Below are 19,459 nucleotides of genomic sequence, written 5' to 3'. Positions count from 1 at the left end.
CTGCATACAGCATGGCTCAGAAGAGCAGGAGCTGGGAGAGACCACATCACTGTGACTAGTAGTGATGGGTCACACTGACAGATTTAAGCCTGGAGTCAGCAAAACCTAGACTTACTCTGAAAGCCTGGGTGAGCCTGGGTAAGAGGAGGCTGTTAGCTGTTGTAAGTGGGTTTTGGGGGGTGTACACTGTGGCCCCCCAAAACCATATCGTGGGTCTGTGGAAACACACGTGGCTGGGGCTGGATACACAGCACTTTCTTGGTGGTGGCAACGCTGGGTGAAGGTGGTTTCTCCAAGCTCCCGCTCTCCCCCCCGCTGTGATTTGCTGTCCCTGCAGTCGTGCTGGTGTAAGTGGTTGTGGGTTTGCACTCCAAGCCAGATGTCTGCCATGATCCAGACGAATAGCAACTCCCTCTGGCTCTCCGGAAAGCACTAGCTTTAACCCATGTTGCTTTGAGTGACCTGGTGTGTAGCACATCTCCCTAACACACGTGTCAGCCCAGCTGAGATGACAGAGGACCATGGCATGAGGATGAAACCGTGGAGGGGGACTGGCTGAGCAGCCTCCCAAAGCGATGGTGTGGCATAACTGTACCCAGCAGCCGGTTAGCGGTTAGTGGGGAGGCTGCAGCCCCGAGCTGCCGCTCTCGCATCCTACTGAGTCATCACATGGCTTCAGATAAGCCATGTGCTTTATCGTGCCTCAGCCTGCCATCTGCAAATCAGTGATAACAAAATTTAAATAATTCAGAAGAATGTAGCAAGGCTTAATTGGGGTTTGTAATATGTTTTGGACTGCTTATGTGCTACAGTAGTGCAGCGTTTAAGGTATCGTTGTTACGGAGCGTGTTGCTAGTAGTGCCGTCTTCCTTTAATATTCTCTGCAAACTCGCTCTCTTCCTACTTTCATTATCAGCGCTCGGCTTCGGTGTCATTGTGTTGCTTGGACACCTTCTAATTTAAATTTCATATTTTGATTCCTGGGTGATAACTTCAAACACCAATTTTCTTCTGCTACGCTATACAGCCTTTTTCTCATTTTAATGAAACCTAGCAACCATAATGTAAATTGGAAATAACTACAGCCCATTAGACTATTGAAATCCCTGAAGATTTGAATTATTCACTATTAACAGAACTTGTATAATTATAGGTTAAGATATCACTTAGGCATTTAGCATACATCAGCTCCACTGTTAATTTTTAGCTCTTGATCTGTATTAGTAACCTCAGCTTGCTAAATTAAAGGATATGCCTCCAATTAGCCTAAATTTAACATTCAAGAACACATCTCTGGTGGGATGATGCTTATAAGTTTAGAACATCCAGGCAATTTCAGCTGAGCTACTGAGGCTCTATCACAAGTGGAACAGAAAACATTTTCTTATAAACACTTCCATGACTTTCACAGGGGCAGAAGTAAAAGGACAAAGCTGCATTTTGCGTAAGGCCCAAAGCCAAAATGGTCACAGGTGCTGCGGTGCTCTGCCCCTGTAGGGACCCCAAAAAAAGCCTATACCCAGGGCAGAGGCAATTGGGTCATTGAATGAGACCTCCAGAAACCAAAATACTGAGTCTGGAGCTGTCTGACTCAGGCAACAAGGAAATATTGAGATAGACATGGAAAGAGAGAGAGAGCGCTGATATAGTTAACAAAAAATACCCACCACAAAACCACCACCACCAAAATCTTACTTTCCCCAAGAACCTTGCCTGTGTTTAACGTAGCAGGCCTGGGTAGGACACTTGTGTTTGTACGCAGGACGCGTTAGGCACGTACTACCGTGCAGAAAATCAGGGCACCTGTGCGACGCATGGTCCTTTCAGAGTTTTGTGACTTATAAACAACGTTCTTCACAAGATAGGTTATGGAGTTAAGCAGTGTAAATCCCTCATTTGAAGCTAAGCTCCTTTTTGGGGCTGTCCCCAGGAATTTAAAAAATTAATTACTTTCTTGAGCATCTTCTTTCTAATGAAATGACCAGAAGAGTTAGTGTGACAGCCAGTTAAAATTTCATATACTCATCCATTAAAATATGAGCGCTTTCTAATCAGAATAAACTCTAATTGGCCAGTTAGTGATCTTACAACAGGCTTTCAGCAACCACTGGGCAGTTTTAACTCTTTCCTGAGGGTCACAAATACTGCTGCAGTACTTTTGATAAAGACTCAGCGTTTGTCTTTTTCTTCTGAGAGCAGCAAGCTGACTTTCTGTTTCCTAAAGTATAAATTATCTCTTCTGTTTTCTCTCCTATTCCACTAGGAAGAAAGGATTCCCAGGAATCATCTGGATATTTTTTATACTGTTTGATACCTGATGATTAGCTCGCTCTGCATAATCCTAGGTAATCCCACTTCCACTTGTGGCAAGCCCTTTTAAAATATGTAGCTAGGAAATGGTTTAGGCTTTTGTGCAGATGATTATGAGTCCGTTCCCACATGCTGGTCAGAAGTTGGACTGTAAACTTAAAGCTTTTTGGGCTTGGCCAACACTGAGAAAAGATACAGCTTTTGACAGTGTCCTCATATATGCATAAATTCAATAGAATACATTTCAGTAAACATCAGTGAGCTTGTTAATGAAGAGAAATGCAGTACACTTGGTAGCTGTAGAAATGTGTCATAAGTATAATTCAAAAAACAGTTGCTAATATTGCTGAGTGTCTCCATAGGAAAGCTTTGGGCGGTAAGAAATCCTCTTGCTGGGAAATCTGCTTATAAACTTATAATGGCAACCATCACAGAGAAGGGAGAAAGCGCTTAACTGGAAAATGCTATTAAAAATTGTAGTAGAATCCAAATTATTGAAAGCTTAGTCATGACTCTCATACAGCAAAGCTTGTTGCGAAGTATGGACTTCATTGGAAACAATGGGAATCTAAAGATTACATGAATAATACCTGACTTTGTTGTACTCAGAACAAATAAAAGAAAAAGGAACATTTTCAGTTCACATCGCACTGAGGATTTTTCCAGTTTTCTTTCATCTAGGAGATTGAACCCTATCATATACAGCCTTTTGTCATGTAAAACAGCCACTGTAGTGTGTATATCTTTATAGTTAGACCTCCAAAAATACGTAGGTGCCTCAGTCTTAAACAGTTCCTTTTTGTGATGCCAAATTCCAAAACCATGATGCCCATAGTCGCCCTATCAGCCTCCGAGTGAAGGCTTTGGTTAGTAAATCTTAGATTTGTTACATCCTCCATATGCTTGCAGTCCTGTTCCCAAGCATGTCCAGAGATGTTTCAGCACAGGCAGTAATGATACCTCAACGTCTCCATTTCATGAGGACCCATTAACTTATCGTTCCTTTGTCTGTATTGCTTGTGCCTGATGCCAGGATTATTTGTGTCCTATATAAAGAAGATGCTGTCTAATATAAAATCCATTAGCAGCTCTGAGAGTAAGGACCAAAGCTGAGGTGCCTTACTGCATGGCAGGTTGCCCTAACCTCTTTTCTAAGCCCCATGACTGCAGCCCAGCTGCCTACAGGCCAGCTTTTCTAGCAGGAGGAAACGTTCCCCTCTTTCTCAGGCTATGCCATAGGCTGGGGATTACAGCATGCCCTGGGCAATGTCATACGTCTGAATTCCAAATCCCATTTCCTGGGTGCACGCTTTAGCTGATATGTCATTCTGCAAAACTGGCCATCACCCCCCACAGCCTTGTTTTGAAGAGTAAATCCTCCTCCTGCTAAATATTTAGCTGAGGTGAGGAGCCTATAACCAGCATACAAAAGGAGTGAGACCCCCAGCCTCCTGAGCAGGACAAGAATTCAGCAAGATGCCAGGTACCTGATTTAAACTGGCCTTGTTTTGAGCTGCATAGATGGACCCAATGACCCCCAGATCCTGTCCAGCCTATATTGCTCTCTGTACACCTCTGCATAGTACTACCTACAGACTAATTCAAGGCAGCTCCCTGGTTAGCACGTGGGATTTTTCTGTCATTCTTCAGAGGATGCTTATTCTACTCCTTAGTTGTAGGGGATGTCTGTATGCCTGTCTCTGGTGCTTTGAATCACCCTACATGGGCAGGGACCTACTTCTCAGCCCTTGCAATGCCTCAGTAGAGCTGCATAAGCAGGAAATCTGGCTTCATCCTCTGTCTCTCCTTGTTTATCTCTGAACCCTTGCAGCTTTCTCTTTAAAGCTGTAAAATGTTTAAGGCGTTTGGATTTCTCTCCTCTACTCTGGACTTTTACCTTTAATTACTTAGAACAGAGACTTTTCCCACTCTAATTAAACACCTTTTGCCTCAAGTGTTGACTATCTGTGTCTTTGCATGATCATTTACTTTAAAGATTTTAAAAGCATTTTCCCTTGCATGCTCCAGATGACTTGCTAGTGACACCAGTCATGCATTTAGCTCTTTTCTCTCATTAAGCCTGTGGATTTCCAAAATATTAATGGAATGTGATATTACTGATTTCTCTTATTTTTTTCCTTGCCCTTTTCAACCCAAATACCAGAAAAAGTACAAGATAGGTGTTTCCATGTCTGACTTGCACTTTTTTGGGTGGGGGGAGAGTGGGAGGGGTAAATGTAGAGCTCATTAAAATAGCGATGGCAACAGTCAGAAATACAATAGGCAGGTACTGTGCAAGCTCTACTGCCCAGTTGCTGTAATCCTTTAAATTTGACCTTCTGCCCACAGTCTTCCTGCAGGCATAAGGTCCTTCCTATGCCTGCACTGTGAACGGGAAGAATGAGCCAAGCTATCAACAACCCAAGCTGGTAACGTGTCCTCACGCAACGTCACACAGATGCAGTCTAGCCATGCCAGCCTGGCCTCAGATGAGAAAAAAGTTTCCTGTGGCTGGTTATGGCAGCCAGAGCCGGCAGCCGTATCGCGTGAAGGAGAACCTGCTCTGTGCAGGGCACAGCCTGCCTGGTGCCCAGTTAGCATCTCGTGCTGTTTTCTTAAATCCCTTTTGTCCCAGCTGCACCCATACACTGATTAATAAGGAGGTTAGAGCTGGCATGAGTTACACGGGGAAGTGTGAGAAGAAGTCGTATGAATGTGTAAGTAGAAGTAGGACAAGGACTAATTTTTTGTATTTTTTTTGTATTTCCCAGGGTGTTGCTTTTCTTGTTATACCACTCTCTGCTAGTGGGTGAATCGCATTGGTGCAGCCTTTCTCTAAAGGAGCAGGCCTGATTCTCCCTCTCCGACGGGCTGGTGTCCTGCTGCTGACTTCTGAACCGGGTGAGAGTCAGACCCGGTGTGTGGCTGGGGAAGGGGAGGTTTTGGAAAACAAATTATACTTTGTTAAGTGGTTAGAAGACATACTGACTTAAATAAGCACCTAGCTCCTGTTTACACTTGAAAGTTTTGTCATGCTGCTGGTGTTATGCCAGTAAACTCCTCCTACATAATTAGAGTGCTTTTTGCCTGTAAAATGCATTCTAGTTTGGCAAGTGATATAAGCCATAACATCAAACCCACTTTTTTTTTTTGCTGGTATAATTGTGTCTATGCTAGGGCTTTTGTTGAAGTAGTTATGTCATAAAAATCACCCTACACAATACAAAGCCTTCAAGTGTAAACCAAAGTCTTAAATCTGGTCTACCCAGCCAGATGTTACTGAGCTTCAATACAGTTATGGAAAATCAAGGTAGATTTGTTAGAATGTGCTGACCACAACTGAATACTCAGCAGAGACAAAGTTAAATCCTGTTTGGCATCATATTAACTAACCGTGTATCTGTTGTGGTATAATCTAATTTGATTTTTGCATAGCTGTGGTTGAACAGGGACCATTCAATCTGCCTTAAACTATATCATAGATTAATAGGGCCAGGGTGAAATTTGCTTTATTTCAGCTTATATTTCACTAGCTTTACCTACATATTTCTTCCGACATACATTACTTTGGTTTTCATCTTAGTTAAGTGTATTAAGAGTCATTTTTCCTTTTAGGATTTTCATATTAGTTTTCCATTTTTTGGTACCATGAACTGTAAACATATCTAAGATACCAATGAGAAAAAAATGTCTGCCCTTTGATGGATACTCCACTGGATCTTTAAATATAGACTCCCTAAATTTTTTTAAATCATTTAAATTAAAATATTTGCAAGCATTAACATAGATTATCAATACAAATGACGTTAATATATCTTCTTAGCTGAGTATCACTTTCTAAAGGATGTCATTAGCCACACTTAGATTAGTTTTCCCCAGTAGACCGTAATTCAGTCTTGCGTTTCTAATAGTCTACCGCATTTTAATTATTTTTCTTTCACATGAGTGTTGCTAGGTTTCCTCAAAAATGCAAATGCTGCCCTTCAGAAAACAATGACACAAGTTTTTAAAATTGGCAAGGCTAGGACCTGAAAAGTTACTTATTAGATCACATAGAAAAACAATGCTATCTTACACGTACAGCGTGAGTTTCACCTACTGCGAATCCAAAGTCCACCCGCTCATGAAGTCCTGGAACCAGATTTGCCCTGGAATCAGTCACAGTTTGTTATTTAATTCAGAGGAATTAGCTTTAGGCATATACTAAATAAAGGAGAAACCTCATTTCTCTCAGTTGCAACTAATTCTGCAGTGTGATGTGGACCTGTTCAATCAGGTCTGCTCATTTTACAGATTTTGAGAATGTCCATCATCACGCCTTCAGTACTACCTAAGAGTGTGATAGCCAAACAGTTTGTTAGCAACAGCCAAAGCAGTAAATGCAGAACACTACATCCTGGTGATACCACTGGCAAAGATGACTAAACAATGTAATTACCCAAACTGGAATTGAATTAGGGCATTGTATGTTTATTACAGAAAATACCAGGGGATTCCTACTTGCCACAGGTGGGGTTTGTGCCTTGTCCCAGGCAGGTACTGTCGCTCGTTATGTGTTTGCGCAGTGCCTGGCAAAGAGAGTCTGCGGTGTTACTGTGGCCTCTGTAGGACTTTACATGAAAATAATCCTCTGAGAGATCACCTCACCACCACTGAAGGCTACAAAAAGGACAAACGTATAGGCCAAACCAGGGACCCAATGTGCAGTGGAGCCTTGGAATGTGCTTTCGATCATGAGATACGCAGTAGGGGCAGTGGCCGAGGTTTTCAGAGAACCAGGAGAGGTCAGACACTTTGATATATTTTAGTATTGTTTTTTGACTGCAAGAAGAGTAAAGCACTAGTGGCTGCTATTCCACTTCAGGCCACAGAGCCTCATATTAAAATAATGAAATTCTTGCTTCACTACTCAAGCAAACACACCCAAGAGCATTTTTCTAAAAACAAACAAAAGTGATGCAAATGCAATTTTAATCCTGGCACTCAGCCTACATGTGTACTGCACCCATTGCTTTTGCTTTGGTGGCAGGCTGAACTCAGAATATATATAGGCCTACATAGCTGTTTAAGGTCAGTCCTGCCAGGCTAACAGTAGGGTTTTCTCCGACCATCTATCAGCGTCATCAGCATCACCACAGGAGAATATAATCTCCTTTTTGCTATAAGTGTTTGTTGTTATCCTCTGCAGCACCAATTGATTTCCCAGTAGAGATAATAATAAATAACACCCATAGCAGTGATATAATGCACCTGCAATTTTCCAAGAGAGGACATAAAGAATGATGCCTGTGAAAAGCAGAAACTTTCTTCTTCAAAGAATACTGTGTAATTTTGATAAATAGCCTTAAAAAGTATAATTTAGATGAAAAAGTGGGAACTAGGCAATTCAAAGGATTAATTAGTGGTTACATATCTTTTACCTCCAGGCTACTGCATGAGTCTAGACCAGGGTAGTAGTGACTGAAAGTTGTTACTACCTAGCAGCCAAGGGGAGAAGAGGTGGTGGTGCTTCCCACTCAGGTTTTTAATGAACTGCTGACCACGATACAAAGACCCAGGACTGAACAATGTACTCAGATTAATAATCTCTTTCAACTCCGATCTGGGAATAATCCCTTTTGATCAGGGTGGAGAAGCAATTGCCCTGCATGGGAAGCTAGCCTCACCGTTGCCCATTCTGTACCTATTGTGTGAAAAATGAGCACAGACAGACCTGCAGCCAGTCCAAATTGTCAGAGTTTGGGTCATTGATTTCAGAGTAATTACCATCACTTGTGCTGCAGAGGAGTCAGCCCAACAGGGTTTATATACATTGATGTCAGCCTGAAGATTTTTATGAGCACTACAGATATTTCTCAGATATGACTACTGTAGATTAATTGTCCCATCTTTTAAAGTTACAAAATACGCTTCTCAAATGAATTGCATTGGATTTTTTCCACTCTCTTACTATACCAGATTTCAAACTTCCACATTAATTTTACAGCACATAGGAGCAAAACCCATAGGTTTCGATTTTTTACAGTGCTTTATGGCATCTTTTGCTGGAAAGGTACTTTTAAAGTTGGGTTTTTTTTCTCTTTTTTCTGTGCATGCATTCATTAATCCAATCTTGAATTCTGATATTTTTGTCCTTCTCAACCTTTGGTAGATATGAACAGGATGTATTGCAGTATTCGCAGAATTCCCATTTCAGTGCAAACTGTAACCTGCCTCTATAAATCACATAAGCTGTTCTCTTGCTAGTGTAAGGTATGTTTCCCCAGGAAATGATATACCAGATATTAATTGTATTAAACTCTAAGACAAAAACCTAAGAAAAAGTACACCTGTCATTACGTATTACAAGACACGGATAGAACACCTTTTTAAACTATCTTGAAGAAAGAAGCATGGTTGCAGTCTCGTTGCATAACAGCCATTTCTACTGCTCCATGGCACATGAACAGCAACGAACAGACTTTGTGATTAATGAAATTAACTAATTAAAACCTTCTCCAACCTGATTTGAGTATTTAGTTAGTCAAAGCAGTTGTTTACTTCCCATATGACAAAGCAACAGGGGTTACTATAATTAATTAGAAGTAATAGTAAATAATTTGGAGGATATGGGCTTTACGAATGTTCCTTGAATGTTTGAACAATAAATTAAAAAACCCCTAAACTCCTCCAAATGTGACTAAAACGCTGTGTTTCCCTGCCCTCAGTTTCTGGATGTGAGCCGTAATGCCCCAGTGGTTCAGGTCTGCTCCAGTGTGGGTGAGAGGAGGGGATGCGAAACCCGCATGACCGGGGCTGCCGGCCAGACTCCCTGCTTGCGGCACACCTCTGAAGCATGCACGCTGGGAGAGGCGCGGGGGTGTTTTCAGCGCTGTAGGGCACCCAAAGACAAGCTGGGGGCAGAGCCTGGGCAAACAGAGGATTTGCATCTCCTCATGGAGAATGTGCAGTGACGACAGAGACCTGACGTGTCCCACGGCTCAAGGCTTGCTCATGGGCCGTGCTGTCATCGACCTGAACAGCACAAGTCAGCGTGGTAAACAGCACCACATCTGCCTTTTGGTATCCTTAATCAAGATGATCCGGTATCCCTTTTCCATCTCTGCAACTGCCATTACTATTTCATATTAATGTGGTGCCACACATCTTTTCATCTGCATAGAGCCTTTAACGCACAAAACGCATAAAATAAAAACCCAAACCATCTCATCCTAGCCACAGTGGTAAGCAGTTTCTCATCATTTACGTGGTATTTTTTCAGCAAAGAAATATTGCTTTGGGGGAGAGGCACAGGAACCTATTGATCTACTGACTTCAATGTCAAATAATCTGACTGATCACACTTAACCTCCCGAAAGTTTCTCTATTGCTGACTACCCTACTTTTCCAGTAGCTTAGCAGCCTGGACTCCTGATGGGGGATTTACTCAGGAAACGTGCAGCTTTTCCAAGTAGCATTTTCTCTTGCAAAGACCCATCTGGACGATGAGAAATCCCATGCTCATTAGCGACTCTGGCTTCACAGTGGACCAAATATATGCTTTGTGTACTTTGAGAAGATTTGGTGCTTTTGACTGGAGGTGCGAATAAAATTGGCTGAAACACAGAACTGACTTTGGCTTCAAGGAAGAAAGTTCACTCAAGTAAAAGTTTGATGATCATAACGCAGGGGAAAGTAAATTTTGCCCGGGTTGAATTTCAGCTTGGAAGAAAGGCAAACCAAAAGCATGCATAGGCTTGAAGAATAATTCCGTAAACTAAGAAAAGCTACTTTATCAGATAAGCATTTGCATTAATTTTTTATCCAGTCTCATTCAAAAGAAGTTAATTTCTTTGGTGCCAACAGATTGTGTTAAGATTAGTTCTGAACCCCTGGAGAAAGTTGTTGTGGTTGGCTGTCTGTTTCTGAGCCACGACCGAATCTGCAATGAGGAGGACAAAAGAGGGATTTAGCAGCACACAAGTGAAGAGCCTACAATTCTCCGAGGGGTCTGAGAGGGGGGCAGGTCCCAGGAGAAGCAAAGGCATCTCCAGGTGCCTGTCGGGGGGGTCAGGGGTGGAGGAAGAGCAGATCTTTCTTTCAAGGTCTGCTGTGAACAGAAGAGCCTTACAGCCAGCTGGCTGGCCAAATGCTTAGTGCAGGGAGCTTCTCTTCCAGAAAGAGGGTCCTAGCTGCAGCCTTACCATAAAAAATACATGAAAAAATAACAGGAATAGTGGGGAACGTACATTGGGATTAAGGAGGGAGAGCTATGATATAATTCTGATTAGCCTGTTGTTTTATTCTGCTTTTTCCTTTGCTCTTTCCCTGAAGTTCTCCACTGTTTTTCCTTCTCCCTCTCTCTCATTCATGTTGTGTTTGAGAAAGCATTCCTCTCCATGGACTTCAGTGGGCTTTGGATCAAACCCTGCAATACATTTATAGTTCATTAAATTTTTAAACATACTTGCTTCACAATCTTTGTGCCATATTTTGCTTGTTCAGATGAAACAAGGACAAAATTTGATCGTTTGGTCTAATTCCAAAGAAGGGCTAATACTCTGCCTTTGTCAGAACTAGCATGCCAGCTCAGCCTTTTAGTCCTTTAGAAAGCTGGGTTCCTCTAAGCAGAGGTTTTCACTGCTGTTATGGGACCAGATATACAGTACAATAGAGTGCTTGCTCCTAGAGAGAATTGTGATCACAGAAATACAGGGAATTCTTTACTTTCTCTGGAAGCTCTCTGAAAAAAACATTTTATAGAACCTGATGTGACTGATTTAGTGCTATTTTGTAGGAATATATAGATTCTGTATGGTGGCTCATTTCTAAGAATGTTTACTTTTTGAATAGTGATCACTGTATTACTATCACTATTAATCCAGGCAAAGGAAGCTTGTGGCTCATAGTCCCTTGGCCACATGAATCCTCACCCCCAGTACGCTGAAAGCATTAGCTGAGTTTCAATTTATGGCTCATCAAAGCCCATTCAACTTTCAGTGAGGAAAACGTTTTTCTCTCCTGATTTAACCTAGAAAGTAGCCATAAAGAAGCAAAGAAGGAGGAAGAATGACTCAGAGTAAGTTTCTCTGCAGCAAACACTCAAAGATTGATAAGAGACTATGCCAGGATTATTGGTCTGAAGATGAAGTTGGCATAAAGAAACAATATGCATTTCATTGTGGTTAACAGTAAAGTTAAAAATATGCATCAAAGAACTTTGCCCATATATATACAAGATGGTGGGCTAGTCTAGCCTCAAACCCATGAGTCTGAAAAAGATTTGAGGTTGAAGTGGATAACAAGTCCCTGAGCCGGTGCTTTGGACGAAGAGATTTAATTAACGATTAAATTGGAAAAATACATTTTTTTTTCCCAGATCAGTACTAAAATACTGTACACACCTTTAGAAACCAAAATTGCCTGAATCTCAGAGAAAGGAAGTGCCCACAACTGTAACATATTGGCTGTTTCTGTAGCTCTGCCAAGGAAACGTCACCAGCAGGAGTTAGGGAAGGCTCCAACCCAGTAGTTCTCAAGCTAGGAATATAGTAAATGTATGGGGACTTTGGTACCTGTTCTTACTTTCCTTGCCCCTTCCTTTTCTTATTTGCTTTGGTATCAAAGACCTTAACCCCATAAAGCTTGTTACCTTGGATTTCAGAATAAAATGCACCCAACCCCCATGAACCCCAAGAGAACAGGATTCATTCCCTCCCCATGACAACACTCTTAAAGTAGGGTTCTCTAGGACATTGCCAGAAAAACAAAACCACACAACAGCAAGTACCCTACAAAGGGTGCACTGCAACTGGGTCGAGTACGCAGGGGAACACACGTCAGTGACAAACGATTCTCGTGCCTGTAACAATTCCTCCTAACTGCGTCGGCACATCTGTCGTGCCGTCTCTCTGTCTATATTTGCTAGCAGCTTTATAAATATCTGGGCCACTAAGCAGATTTTCTCTTCAAAACCTGTGGCCCAAATACTTAAGAACACAGTATGGTCCCTAAAAGGACAGAGAAGAGTGTCAAGCAGCGCATGTGTTTATGTGTTTGTTTAAAAAGCAGACCTGATCAGCCAAATTATGACACCTCTGTGTAAGAATCAGTGGAAATTTGCCCAAATAAGAGCAAAAGAACCTCCACATTTCTTGTTTTTCTGACCAGTAGCTGCCCTGCATTCAACACACCTTATGTTGGTTAATTCTATCAAAAGTATAAATAGTGTAAGTTAGTGGGTCATGCCTAGAAGCCAGCAGCTCTGTCTCCTGCCTGCTGTTACTGAAGCTTTATAATTGTTCAGCCACACAGAAGAGAAGAAAATAAGCGTTTCTAAACCCTAGTCTTACATTGGCTGTCGGTTTTCTGAAGAGCATCTTTTCACCTTAGAACACATTCCAAAACTGGGGTGTCATGTATAGGGGCACTTCATGAAACTAACAGCTGATGGTTTTAGAAAGACAAGTTGTGTATTTCACTTTGGTTGAGAACATCCTATGGAGGTTGGAGTGGAAGGATTTCTTATATTGACAGCACAGGCTGAGGGCTCGCTCACTCAGTTCTGTTCCCTGACCTTAGCTAGCAACTCCTAGCATCACCTTCGGCAGACTAATTACCACCTGGTTACATTTAGGAAAATCAGGTGAATGGCTTTCCAAGGCTTTTTTTGAGAATTCTCCATGATGTGAAATTATTAAATCAGGATTAATGGTGTTTCTAAAAATACATTCTTGTTCAGTCACAGCTTGTTTGGCCCTATGCAGGAATTACCAAGTTAAATTATACAATGTAAGCACGAGTTCAGTGCAGATGATCATGACAGTCCCTGCTGGACTTAATTTCCATGAATTAACTCATGAGAGGGTATGAATGCAGTGGGACAGCTCGTGTGATTACTGATTCCAGCTTCTGCCCCCTCTTTTCAAAAGATTTTGTGAAGCAGCTTCCAAGACATAGCAGTTTACAGCCCACATTGCATCCCTGATGGAATACACCATCAATACATTGCTGCTTGGGTACAGGGCACAGAAAGGCAACAAAAGGGGCTACGTAATTTTATTATTTAATAATATCTGCATTTTGGACATGAATGGAAGGATAAGTAAATCTTCAAGATGGAGGCTGAAAATCAAGGGGGTGAGAACAGACATTTCCTGTCCCTATACAATAATTATGTAAGTAGCAGACATTTGGGACTTCTTGTGCTATTTTTTCCCCCCTCCTTTTTTACTTTGAAGCCTCAGACACTGATTGTGAGATAATGCCTAGATGAAAATCTTAAGAGACTAATAGTTCAATCCAGCAAGGCAAACCCTACTTTTTAAAATAGGATACATTAGGAGAGATCTTTGTCAGCAATGCAGAGTAGCTGACCTTGTCAAAAGAAACTTTTTTCAGTGTGAGCTTTTAGGTTCAACCATCTGTCAAAAGTAGATCACCCAGTGCTGACTTAAGGCAGTAGTAAAGCTTGCATGTGACTTCAGTGACGGAACCCATCAGCACCGCTCTTATTTTCCACCTACCCAGCACAACGAGTCAGCTGATTGCATTTAGGAATTTGCTGTACGCCTGTAATTTATTATGCTGTCATCTCGGGAAGAAGCATTGTTGAAGAAGAATGACATAGTCCTTCCTTTATAATTTATTGTCCCAATAAAATTAATCACCCAACCTCTAGCTCCTAGAAAACTCCACAGAGGAAATCAAATTCTAAAGATGGTCTGTTCTTATCAGTGGCAAATGGAGTAAAAAGTGAATCATTGCACAGGCCTCAATGCAAAGTACAAGTGACCTTGGAGTGGCAATCAAACTTTAAGAAGTCATGTTTCACAGAAGACATCAAGATGAGTAGTTGGAAAATGTTGTATTGATTTGGAAGCACCCCCATACTTTTAAGTATTTTTTTTGTTTTAATGTAGTTTGCAGTTGTTCCAGGATGCAAGGAGGAGTCTACCCGGGGCAGCTGTGATCTAAATAAGGGAGATGCACAGTTGCATGCCAATGACTGCTGTCACATAAGTGACAATGCAGAAAATCCAATCCAGCATTTGCTTTGAGTTCAGCACACATTAAAAAGCCAGCTCTCAAGGAAGTACGATACCAAGCCATGATCTTCCATGGAATGGGGGGAGAACTCGCCAAAAATCAGGGCAAGCAATTGCTCTGCAAACTCAGGGCACCACTCCCCCACCACAGATATTGCAAGGAATCAGGCAAAAGTGCAAAAAATTATGAAGAGTCTTAGGCTCGTGGGCAGGGCCACGAATGAATACTAGGGTCGTTTGTCCTAAGCCCTCCCATCCATGAAGCTCGGTGCAGAGGGGTGGATTTGCCAGGACCCAGGAGGACAGTACTCCCCTTCCCGTGCTGTTAGCACTGCTTGGCACGGCACGCACACCGCGTGACTCAATGGGGAAGTGGCAGCACCACGGAGCAGCTTCTCCCACCACTCCATCAGGCAGTGGTGTACTTTACAAACACTAGTGTGCAAAGCCCCATAATTCCTTCTGATATGGATTTTACTATTTAATTCAAGAGTGAGGAAAGTAAGACATGGAAACTCATCAGCCTTAAAATTTTCCAGTGCCTCACAGTTAGTGTTAAAGAGTTTTGAAGAAAAAAAAAAAGCCAGAAATTTGTAATCCCACTGCCTATTAGATCCAAGTCCACACCAGTGCTATAGGAGAAAGCCCAAGGCTATTCAGCTGAGTGAATAGGGAATATAGTTTTCAGGAGTCTTTAGAGGACATACAGAAATCAATAGCACCATCCTAACTTTGCCACTAATTTGCTATGGTTAGGTCACTTAAACACTCCATTCTCCCTTATTCCTGCCCATAAAGTGAAGGCAATTCTAATGACTGCTCTTATTACAGAAATCCTGGAAGATTTAATGAGCTAATGTTTTTCCAACACTGGAAGTATGTAGAGTACTTGGCAAGTGCTGAATGTTACCACCAGTGCTGGAGCAGTGGTGGATAGAGTGCCAGCACTTATAACTAAGGAGAAGATAGGAAAAAGCTGTTTCAAAGATGGAACCAAAATTGAAATAGGTTCAACCTTTACAAGCCAGTTATGGTATCACAATTGCATGTTCCAGCACTTGCTTAAAAACCCAGACATTGTGGAATCACACAAGCTATTTGCTGCTTTTCACAATCGAGAGAGCAACCTCCTCATCTCCACAAACACATCTCACTGTTGCTCCTACTGGTTCTTCACATACAACTTGCCATTATGTATTTTAAAATCTCTATGCCAAAGGCAATGATTTAGTTCAAATGTCTTATGGAGGAGAGATTTACAGACTTAGTTGATAAATGCTGTGCTTCAGCCTAGGCTGGTTTTCCATGGCAGATTAACAGATGAAAGCTACCAGAAATGATTATAAAGTGGGGGGTAAGAAACTCAGGTAGTATAAAAGTAACTTCAGTTGGCCTAGGATGACTTACACTTTGAGGATCTGGCCATAAACTGAGAGGAAGCTTGCCAGAGCTTTTCCTCAGCAACTGTCTCTTACAGAAGCAGTGAAATCCCAAGTAGTTTCCTCTGTTAAACTCCTCTTCCAGCTCAGGAGTTCCTTCCTTTTACAGCAGCACTGGGAAAATGTGCCCAACAGCATCAGACCCATTTGTAAAAGTAATTTAACTACCCAGATCCACGATTGGTATTTCAATTTGTGCACTGTGTTTATCAGAGAAGCTTGAGACCCAGCTACAATTCATAAGGAAACACATTTTTCAAAGCCATCTGAGCTGACACATTTACCAAAGAACACTGACTCGCTGAAGTCAAGATCCTCTTCATCAATAAAAACCATGAGAAAAATAGGCTTTGCGTCTTGCTTAGGACATCAGTGGGCTTTGCTCAGTGATGAAACACACACTGATCACCAGCAACCCAAACTCACAGCGCAGCAGGTACCAGCAGTTAGTCTTGTCCTTGTAGATATCTTAAATGTGTTCATAATTTTGCTCATTTCATCGGTTCCATTAAGATCAGACTATTCACATCAGTAAACATAAACATTTGGTCAAATAAGCTTTCATAAGATTACACCCTGCACTGGAGTTTGCAAAACAGCACTGCTACCAGAAGATGCAACACACTGCTGTCAGCTACTATATATCCATTCATCCTTTTACCAGGTAACCTTTGCTTGCGGTGCTTGTACACGCACTCTAGTTTGAATTAAGATTGTGCGTCATGAATATCCCTATGGCTGAAATCCCTTATGCATTTGTAGTGATTTAAAAAAATAAAAGCATGAGTTGCAGAAAGGTGCAGTTGATGTATCTTTCCTTCCCTACACACACATCTGGTACTTTTATCCACTGCACCTTGAAACACATCATTTGCTGCCCCCCAACGCAAGCCCACTTTTACCTGTCGTATGTGCTTGTATTTTGCATACCCCAGGCCTGGCCTCCCCTCCCCGAGCACTTCCCCTCCTGCCTGCCACCTCCTTCACCTGGCCCTCTACCTTCACCCGCCATACATGTGTGCACATAGACATTACCTTTCTTCTTGGTACCCCATCATAACACAGAGGCCTCCAGTAAAGTGGTAAGTGATGGCAACTGTCATGGGAAGGTGCCCGAGACACAGACAGAAATAGATGGTAGTGCTCCTCTGCTGCCAGAATATGGCCCACGTTTATGGTTTGGGTCATGGTCACCAAGAAGCCCAGCAGAATAGTATTTTTTCTTATTACTCACTTCATTGTAGCATTTAATTTCATTAGCTTTCATAGAAAAATGTAGTGCTAAATATAGATGAGAAAAAATATATAGTACATACAGGAAACATCCTATAGGAACCTTTCAGCATCATTTCCAGGTACCATACTTTTCTGATTATAAAACAACCCCTCCATATCCCCATCTGTGCAGGGTGACATGACATAAGCCCAACATAGTAACATCAAGGAACTGATCTGCTCGCATCTTTCCTGCCACCAGCCATACAAGTCATTTACTTAAAAGCAACTTTGGAATACAAGTATTTTGACCTCAAGTACTTTGAACCACCTCCAGGCAACCTCCTCGCAGGATCAGGTGAGTATAGCCCCATTTCCACCACGACATGAGGAATAATGTTATTTGATCTCAGTCTTTTTATCTTTTCTAATGCTTTTGTCTCTTTTGCCTACTCCTCCTGTTACCTGGTGTGCAATACGCTCCTTAAGAGATCCAGGGGGCATTGTCTCAGGGAATAGCAATTAATTATTAAACCTGTCTCTGTAACAGCCTTCCAGGTGTTAAGACAATCTGTAAGCTAAGCACTGATGCTTATCTCTGTAACATGGCACTACTGCATGAAACATGGCAGCCAAACTGCTGCACAAGCCTTTTTGTTTTTATTTTTAGGATTTGCCTTACAGTGGAAAAGTCCCTTTTTTTTTTCAGAAAAAATAGCATTGGTCTGTGGTTAAATCCTCCCTTTTGTCCGCTTCTGGACAGGCATGCGTCACCGTGCAAAGCCTCACACTGATTTTAGTACTGCACTTACCACCTTTGCTGTGTAAGCAGTCAGGAGCTGGAAACCTTGAGCCAGGTTTAGATCCATCACCTACCATTTGCAGGCTAGTTGATTTCTTGCAGGGTTACACATGCCTACATGTCATCTGGCTACTTTTAAGGTTGTCCCTGGAAGGGGAATGGGGAGGGCAAGGGCTGAGGATCTGCTGCTGGCAAAGAGACCCAAAATGGTGGGGTAAGATTTTGTGCCGTGCAGTTGTCATATGAACCTTTGGCGATTAGATCCCCTGAGATTCACAGACCAGGAGAGTGGGCAGCCTGAGAAGATGGCTAAAACCCAACTGCACTATGTCAGTTTGGTGGACCCTGGTGATACAGCACTAGAGTTGCCTTTTGTTCCTAGCAGGAATGATTAAGAAAGCCCAAGTGTCCTTTTGAGCCCTATCGTGCCACTATTTGAAATGCAACAGATGCAAAATTAGTATATTAAGACTGAACAAGACTTTTACAAGGCAGAGAAAAGCTCTCTCTGTGGTAGAGAAAGCTATGGAGAAGTGCCAAAGCCAGCAGGATCACAGAAAGGTGCTGCCCTGGAAATGTCTTCATGGATGGGAAACATTCATTAGTACATTCTGCCTTTACTGCTGCTGTTATTTTTTCATAGTCTGTAGTAACACAGTAAAAATTCCTCTCAGGGATGTAAAGCTATTGTCCCAATCACAATGCAAACAACATAAAAAAAGCAAGTAATTCAACAAGCACTAGAAGAGTCCACGTCTCTTATGGGTTTATGTCTTGTGGTCATTTGCAGGTACAAACTGAGGCACTTTTTTGACACTTATTAGCGTATCTCCCTTATGAATTGTTTGGTATCTACTAAGATGCAAATTTATCTGCTTCCTTTCTTTCTGGCACATGACCTCGGGGTTCCTCTCTGTTCCAGCTAGCTGCCTACCTTGCATAAAACTTGTAGGAATTCATTTTGCTTTGAGCCCGCTCTCCATCAGCCAAATTAAATCAACCAGCGTATTCAACAGTTATCTGAGCATGTACAGAGCATGATCACCTAAGCCTCATTTCCTGAGGAAACCAGACTTGCAATTCCTATTTCTAAGAGCTAATTACTTGCAATGGATGCACAAAATAAATACGAAGATAGGAAGAGAAGACGATGGCAGGAAGGTTGAAGATAGGTAATAAGAAACCAAGCATACTACTGTGCAAGAAAATGAACATTAGTCACAGTCCAATGCTGACAGCTGGCACCAGCTTCGCAACCTGGCAAGGCATTTAAAGGAAGGATAGGAAGTCAGGATGGAGGTGGCAAGGTGGGTTTTTGTCCCCGATCTTCTCATATGTGTAAGGCAGCGTGGAGGGAAACTCCACTTGAGGGAAAGTTAACTAGTAGGAGGTGGATGAGCAAAAGTGTTTATGCCAAATAAGCAGGGACCAGCTGTTTACCCCCAGATTCAGCTGTGCTGATCCAAGGAGACTGACCTGCCTCCAGCCTTGCCCCTGTGTCTTGCAGTGCATCCCTACCCCAGCCTGGGGGCTCATCTTCCAGCTGAGCAGCTCATGCAAACACTCCTCCTGCTCCAGCCACAGCGGAGCAAGGGGAACCCTACCTTATACACCCAGCCTGTTCTGACGCGAGCAGGTTGAGAGGTGCTCCTGTAGGCAGGACAAGA

General features: G+C 42.3%; 1 long non-coding RNA gene across 1 annotated transcript; it reads left to right on the top strand.

The window, feature by feature from the left end:
- The first annotated feature begins 772 nt into the window (after positions 1–772).
- Positions 773–9,506, top strand: LOC140649474 (uncharacterized). Its single transcript, XR_012041625.1, has 3 exons — positions 773–828; positions 5,082–5,211; positions 9,018–9,506. It is a non-coding gene; the product is annotated as an uncharacterized lncRNA (long non-coding RNA).
- Positions 9,507–19,459: the final 9,953 nt, after the last annotated feature.

The sequence above is a fragment of the Ciconia boyciana genome, chromosome 3 (genome assembly GCF_034638445.1).
Source record: "Ciconia boyciana chromosome 3, ASM3463844v1, whole genome shotgun sequence".
NCBI classification, from domain to species: domain Eukaryota; kingdom Metazoa; phylum Chordata; class Aves; order Ciconiiformes; family Ciconiidae; genus Ciconia; species Ciconia boyciana.
Note: the sequence above shows the minus strand (reverse complement) of the source record. Positions and strands in the feature narration are given on the sequence as shown.